An 8141-nucleotide genomic window follows, 5' to 3' on the forward strand; every position below is an offset into this window, starting at 1 on the left:
GAGTAACTACATGTTCATCATTAGATGGTTCTTCAGTCGAATGTGTTCCCGCATATAAATACTTAGGCATTTGGATTGATATGGATTTGATGTTTAAAAAACATATAGATGAGATGGTTAAGAACCTAAGATTTAAAGTTGGCTTTTTCTACAGAAACAGATGATGCCTTTCTCTAAACAGTAAAAATCTGATTATTCAGTCTGTAAGGACAGACGCTGGGAGACGAGAAGCAAGTACAGGGAGTGTATATTTAATTAAAAAACAGACAGGAAACAAAACATGAACAGCGCCTGGACAAGGGAAACATAACGTCATTAATGCTGACACGGGGAACAAACTGAAGAATAGACAAATAAAGAGGAGACAATCCATAAAGTGATGGAGCCCAGGTGAGTCCAATGAAGCGTTGATGCACGTAACGATGGTGACAGTTGTGTGTAATGATGGGCAGGCTGGCACCCTCGAGCACCAGAGAGGGCGAGCGGGAGCAGGCGTGATAGTACCCCCCTTCTAGGGGAGCCACCGGCGTCCCACCTAGGCGAGCCTGACGGAGGCGTGAGAGCTGGACGAGCCGGCTGAGGCGTGAGACCCGGACGAGCCGGCTGAGGCGTGGGAGCCCGACAAGCCAGCTGTGGCATCCCCGGTTCCATCGACAGCGGCACCCGGACCTGACGTCACCAATCAAAACAAAAAACAATGAAAAACTCCCTGATGCTTCCAATATTGGTGTCAGCATTCTGTAAAAACAGACGCTGGGAGACGAGAAGCAAGTACAGGGAGTGAATATTGAATGAATAAACAGACAGGAAACAAAACACGAACAGCGTCTGGACAAGGGACACATGACAACATTAATGCTGACACGGGGATCAAACTGAGGATTGGACAGAGAAAGAGGAGGCAATCAATAAAGTGATGGAGTCCAAAGAAGCGGCTGATGCGCGTAACAATGGTGACAGGTGTGCATAATGATGGGCAGCCTGGCTCCCTTGAGCACCAGAGAACACAGTCTACCTTTCTATCTGTTCTTGATTATGCTAATATTATTTATCAATGTGCAGCTCCTAAATTGGAATGGAAATGGTGCTCCACCAATCTGGAAGTCTTCAGACTAGCTTGGAAAGACAGTACTGTACAATATCTAAGAGCAGTCACTGCTGCTCGATCATTCTATTTTACTAACTTAATTGAGGAGAATAAGAACCATCCAAAATATATTTTTGATAATGTTGCAAAGCTAACTAAAAAGCAGCGTTCGACAAGAGAGGATAGGTTTCACTTGTTCAATGAAAAGATCATGATCATTAGAAAGCAAATGATGGACTCCTCTTTGAGGAGGTCAGAGACCTGGCCATGTGGTGCCAGGATAACAACCTCTTCCTCAATGTGATCAAGACAAAGGAGATGATTGTGGACTACAGGAAAAGGAGGACGAGCACGCCCCCATTCTCATCAACGGGGCTGTAGTGGAGGAGGTTGAGAGCTTCAAGTTCCTCGGTGTCCACATCACCTACAAACTATCATGTTCCAAACACACCAAGGCAGTCGTGAAGAGGGCACAACAAAGCCTATTCCCCTGAGGAGACTGAAAAGATTTGGCATGGGTCCTCAGATCCTCTATTTTTTTTAGAGCTGCACCATCGAGAGCATCCTGACTGTTTGCATCCCCGGCAACTGCTTGGCCTCCGACCGCAAGGCACTACAGAGGGCAGAGCGTACGGCCCAGTACATCACTGGGGCCAAGCTTCCTGCCATCCAGGACCTCTATACCAGGCGATGTCAGAGGAAGGCCCTAGAGTTTGTCAAAGACTCCAGCCACCCTAGTCATAGACTGTTCTCTTTGCTATCGCACAGCAAGCTGTACCGCAATGCCAAGTCTGGGTCCAAAAGGCTTCTTAAAAGCTTCTACCCCCAAGCCATAAGACTCCTGAACAGCTGCTGCTACTCTCTGTTTATTATCTATGCATAGTCACTTTAACTCTACCTACGTGTACATATTACCTCGACTAACCAGTGCCCCCGCACATTGAATCTGTACCGGTACCCCTCTGTATATAGCCTCACTACTGTTATTTTACTGCTGCTATTTAATTATTTGTTACTTTTATTTGTTACTTATCTATTTTTTACTCAACACTTATTTTTCTTACAACTGCAGTGTTGTTTAAGGGTTTGTATGTAAGCATTTCACTCATGTGATGAATAAAATTTTATTTGATTTGATCTGCATATTTCTCCAAAGCTCAGTTGTCCTGAGTCTGCACAGAATTACCAGGACCTAGGATCAATGGAGACACTCAAGTTTTTTAATCCTGTATCTCTTGACACATTCATGAAAATAACCATGGCCTCTAATCCGTCAAGCTGCTTACTGGATCCTATACCAACTAAACAACTGAAAGAGCTACTTCCTGTGCTTGACCCTCCTATGTTGAACATAATGTATGGCTCCCTACCCACTGGATGTGTACCAAACTCACTAAAAGTGGAAGTAATAAAGCCTCTTGAAAAAGCCAAACCTTGACCTGGGAAATGTAAAAAAAACTATTGTCCTATATCGATTCTGCCCTTCCTCTCAAAAATTGTAGAAAAAAGCTGTTGCGCTGTAACTCACTGCCTTCCTGAAGACAAATAATGTATATGAAACGATTCGGTCTGATGTTAGACTGAGATTGCACTCATGAAGGTGATAAATTACCTTTTAATGGCGCCAGACCAAGACTCTGCATTTGTCCTCGTGCTCCTAGACCTTAGTGCTGCTTTTCACACCATCGATCACCACATTCTTTTGGAGAGATTTGGTCTACGTGGACAAGTCCTGTCCTGGTTTAGATCTTATCTGTTGGAAAGATATCAGTTTGTCTCTGTGGATGGATGGTCCTCTGACAAATCAATTGTACGTTTCGGCATTCCTCAAGGTTCCGTTTTAGGACCTCTATTGTTTTCACTATATATTCTACCTCTGTTGATGTCATTGGGAAATACAATGTCAACTTTCACTGCTATGCGGATGACACACATGTTTCGATGAAACATAGTGAAGCCCAAAATTGCCTACCCTGGAAGCCTGTGTTTCAGACATAAGGAAATGGATGGCAAAAAATGTTTTACTTTTAAACTCAGACAAAACAGAGATGCTAGTTCTAGGTCCCAAGAAACAAAGAGATCTGCTGTTGGATCTAACAATTAATCTTGATGGTTGTAATGTCGTTTGAAATAAAACTGTCAAGGACCTCTGTGTTACTTTGGACCCTGATCTGTCTTTTGACAAACATATCAAGAATATTTCAAGGACAGCTTTTTTCCACCTTTGTAACTTTCTGTCCAAAAATTATGCAGAAAAGCTAATCGATGCATTTGTCACCTCTAGATTAGACTACTGAAATGCTATACTCTCCGGCTACCCGGATAAAGCACTAGAATCCTGCTACACTCCTGACTAGAACCCAACAATGTGATCGTATTACTCCAGTGCTAGCATTAGCTTCCTGTTAAGGCTAGGGCTGATCTCAACGTTTTACTGCTAACCTACACAGCATTTAATGGGCTTGCTCCCACCTATCTCTCCGATTTGGTCCTGCCATACATGCCTACAAGTGCGCTACGGTCACAAGGCCTCCTTATTGTCCTTAGAATTTGTAGGGAGGGCTTTCTCCTATAAAGCAACATTTTTATGGAATGGTCTGCCTATCCGTATGAGAGACGCAGACTCGGTCTCAACCTTTAAGTCATTACTAAAGACTCATCTCTTCAGTAGGTCCTATGATTGAGTGTAGTCTGGCCCAGGTGTGCGAAGGCGAACGGCAAGGCACTGGAGCGATGAACCGCCATTGCTGCCTCTGCCTGGCCTGCTCCCCTCTCTCCACTGGGATTATCTGCCTCTGATACTATTACGTGGGCTGAGTCACTGGCTTACTAGTGCTCTTCCATGCCGTTCTTAGGAGGGGTGCGTCACAGATGTGATCTTCCTGTCTGGGTTTGCGCCCCTCGGGCTCGTGCAGTGGAGGAGATCTTCGTGGGCTTTGTGTCAGCGTAGTAAGTTGGTCTGTTGATATCCCTTTAGTGGTGTGGGGCTGTGCTTTGGCAAAGTGGGTGGGGTGATATCCTGCCTGGTTGGCCGTGTGCGGGGGTACCGTCGGACAGAGCCACAGTGTCCCCCGAAACACCCCTGTCTCGGTCTCCATTATCTATGCTGCAATTGTCGATGTGCCGGGGGGCTAGGGTCAGTCTATTATACACGGTGTAATTCTCCCATCTTATCTGGTGTCCTGTGTGAATTTAAGTATGATCCCTCTAATTCTCTTTCTCTCCGTCTCCTCCCGGAGGACCTAAGCCCTAGGATCATGCCTCGGGACTACCTGGCCTGATGCCTCCTGGCTGCCCCCAGTCCTCCTGGTCGTGCTGTTGCTCCCGTTCAAGTGTTCTGCCTGCGGCTAGGGAACCCTGACCTGTTCACCAGACGTACTACCTTGTCCCAGACCTGCGGTTTTCAACTCTCTCTCACTACCGCACCTGTTGTCTCAACCTCTGAAAGCTCAGCTATGAAAAGCCAAATGACATTTACTCCCGAGGTACTGACCTGTTGCACCCTCTACAACCACTGCTTATTATTTGACCCTACTGGTCATCTATGAACATCTTGAATAACAATCTGGCCTTAAATGGCCATATATTCTTGTAATCTCCGCCTGGCACAGCCAGAAGAGGACTGGCCCCATATCAGAGCCTGGTTCCTCTCTAGGTTTCTTCCTAGATTCTGGCCTTTCTAGGGAGTTTTTCCTAGCCACCTTGCTTCTACATCTGCATTGCTTGCTATTTGGGGTTTTATGCTGGGTTTCTGTATAGCACTTTGTGACATCTGCTGATGTAAAAAGGGATTTATAAATACATTTCATTGCTACTACTCTTAAACCTTTGGATGCCATCTACCACAATGCTCTTTGTTTTGATACAGGCTACAGTTTTGATACTCATCACTGCATCCTATATCAAAAGGTTGGCTGGACTTCGCTAAAGACCTGTCGATCTCTACATTACTCCCTTTTTGTTTACAAGACCCTACTTCATAAACCTCCGTCTTATTTAACTTTGATGTTGAAGTATACACACCTGAGTTGCCTAACCCATTCACAGGATTGGTTATCTCTTGGGGTTCATAGGGTCTCCACCAAGCTAGGTAAATCTGATTTTATTTTTAGCGCACCGTATTTCTGGAACTGTCACGCCCTGATCTGTTTCACCTGTCCTTGTGCTTGTCTCCACCCCCCTCCAGGTGTCGCCCATCTTCCCCATTATCCTCGGGGTATTTATACTTGTGTTTTCTGTCTGTCTGTGCCAGTTTGTCGTGTTTGTTCAAGCCTACCAGCGTTTTCTCAGCTCCTGTTTGTCCCTAGTCTCTCTTTTTCTCATCCTCCTGGTTTTTGACCTTTGCCTGACCTGACCCTGAGCCTGCCTGCCGTCCTGTACCTTGGACTCTGCTCTGGATTATCGACCCCTACCTGCCTTGACCTGTCATTTGCCTGCCCCTGTGGTTACAATAAACATTGTTATACAGTCTGCACTTGGGTCTTACCTTGATTCCTGATAGGAACAAAATTCAAAACACAGTATATTCATCTTGATGTTCTGGTGCAGTTCGGGCAATTTAAAGTATTGATTGATTGACTTATTTACAGAGGATGGCATAATCTAACTCACCAACAGTAACTCTTAATCTGTTCAAGCTAGATACACCAAACCAACTTTCACATGTTAAGGTTATCCTAACTTCAAATTCTTTAAAACTTAAACGATATTAATTAGCATAAAATAACCCACCAACAGCAACTCTTGAACCGTTGAAGCTAGAGACACCAAACCAACATTCACATATTCAGGCTATTCTAAGAAGTTAAAATTACTTAAAACGTTTATAAGCAATAACTATATATATATTTGCATAAATTAGCCTAGAATAACCTACCAACAGTAACTCTTGAACCTTTTAAGCTAGAGTCACCAAAATAACTTCACATGTTCAGGCTATCATATCCACTGACACAAAATCACTTTTCAAGAGCTGAAGCAAGTCATTTAATTTTTCTTCATGCAAAATTAACATCTAGTTTACAAATGGTACTGAATAAACTGCAGAGGGATATAACACAATGCAGAATCAAAGACTTCGTTTATTTTGATAAACAACATGAAATAACATGTCTGATTCAATAAGAAAGCTAAAGTTATAAATGTGTTTTTTGGTTGTTGAGTCAATTAGAGTTAGACCATGCCAATTTTAAGTTTATCTTAAAAAAAAATAGATAATAATAATAATAATATACAGTTGAAGTCGGAAGTTTACATACACCTTAGCCAAATACATTTAAACTCAGTTTTTCACAATTCCTGACATTTAATCCTAGTAAAAAGTATCTTTCTTAGGTCAGTTAGGATCACCACTTTATTTTAAGACTGAAATGTCAGAACAATAGTAGGGAGAATGATTTATTTCAGCTTTTATTTCTTTCATCACATTCCCAGTGGGTCAAAAGTTTACATACACTCAATTCATATTTGGTAGCATTGCCTTTAAATTGTTTAACTTTCCACAAGCTTCCCACAATAAGTTGGGTGAATTTGGGCCCATTCCTCCTGACAGAGCTGGTGTAACTGACTCAGGTTTGAAGGCCTCCTTGCTCGCACATGCTTTTTCAGTTCTGCCCACACATTTTCTATAGGATTGAGGTCAGGGCTTTGTGATGGCCACTCCAATACCTTGACTTTGTTGCCTTTAAGCCATTTTACCACAACTTTGGAATTATGCTTGGTGTCAATGTCCATTTGGAAGACCCATTTGCGACCAAGCTTTAACTTCCTGACTGATGTCTTGAGATGTTGCTTCAATATATCCACATAATTTTCCTCCTCATGACGCCATCTATTTTGTGAAGTGCACCAGTCCCTAGTGCAGCAAAGGACCCCCACAACATGATGCTGCCACCCCCGTGCTTCACGGTTGGGGTGGTGTTCTTCGGCTTGCAAGCCTCCCCCTTTTTCCTCCAAACTTAACGATGGTCATTATGGCCAAACAGTTCTATTTTTGTTGCATCAGACCAGACGACATTTCTCCAAAAAGTATGATCTTTGTCCCCATGTGCAGTTGTAAACCGTAGTCTGGCTTTTTTATTGCAGTTTTGTAGCAGTGGCTTCTTCCTTGCTGAGCGGCCTTTCAGGTTATGTCGATATAGGACTCGTTTTACTGTGGATATAGATACTTTTGTACCCGTTTCCTCCAGCATCTTCACAAGGTCCTTTGCTGTTGTTCTAGCATTGATTTGCCCTTTTTCCTCCAAAGTACGTTCATCTCTAGGAGACAGAACACATCTCCTTCCTGAGTGGTATGACGGCTGCGTGGTCCCATGGAGTTTATACTTGCGTACTATTGTTTGTACAGATGAACGTGGTACCTTCAGGCGTTTGGAAATTGCTTCCAAGGATGAACCAGACATGTGGAGGTCTACAATTTATTTTCTGAGGTCTTGGCTGATTTCTTTTGATTTTCCCATGATGTCAAGCAAAGAGGCACTGAGTTTGAAGGTATACCTTGAAATGCATCGACAGGTACACCTCCAATTGACTCAAATGATGTCAATTAGCCCAACAGAAGCTTCTAAAGCCACGACATAATTTTCTGCAATTTTCCAAGCTATTTAAAGGCACAGTCAACTTAGTGTATGTTAACTTCTGACCCACTGGAATTGTGATACAGTGAATTATAAGTGAAATAATCTGTTTACAGACAATCGTTGGAAAAATGTATTGTGTCATGCACAAAGTAGATGTTCTAACCGACTTGCCAGAACTAGTTTGTTAAAATACATTTGTGGAGTGGTTGAACAACGAGTTCTAATGACTACAACCTAAGTGTATGTAAACTTCCGACTTATATACCTATGCGTGTGTGTGTGTTATTTCAGAGTATTTAGGCAAGTTAACTGGCTAACTGTTCAATTGCATAGCTGGGATACACATTGCTCAGTTTACAGACAAGTCAGCTCAACTTCAGGGCGGGCTTTCGCGCGTGAGGAGCAGCGGGTGAGAGTGGAGGAGAGGGAAAAAGCAGAGCGCGCTGCCAGAAACCTGACGTCAGCAGGCACGAGCT

This window comes from Oncorhynchus mykiss, chromosome 32, assembly GCF_013265735.2.
Source record: "Oncorhynchus mykiss isolate Arlee chromosome 32, USDA_OmykA_1.1, whole genome shotgun sequence".
NCBI lineage: Eukaryota > Metazoa > Chordata > Actinopteri > Salmoniformes > Salmonidae > Oncorhynchus > Oncorhynchus mykiss.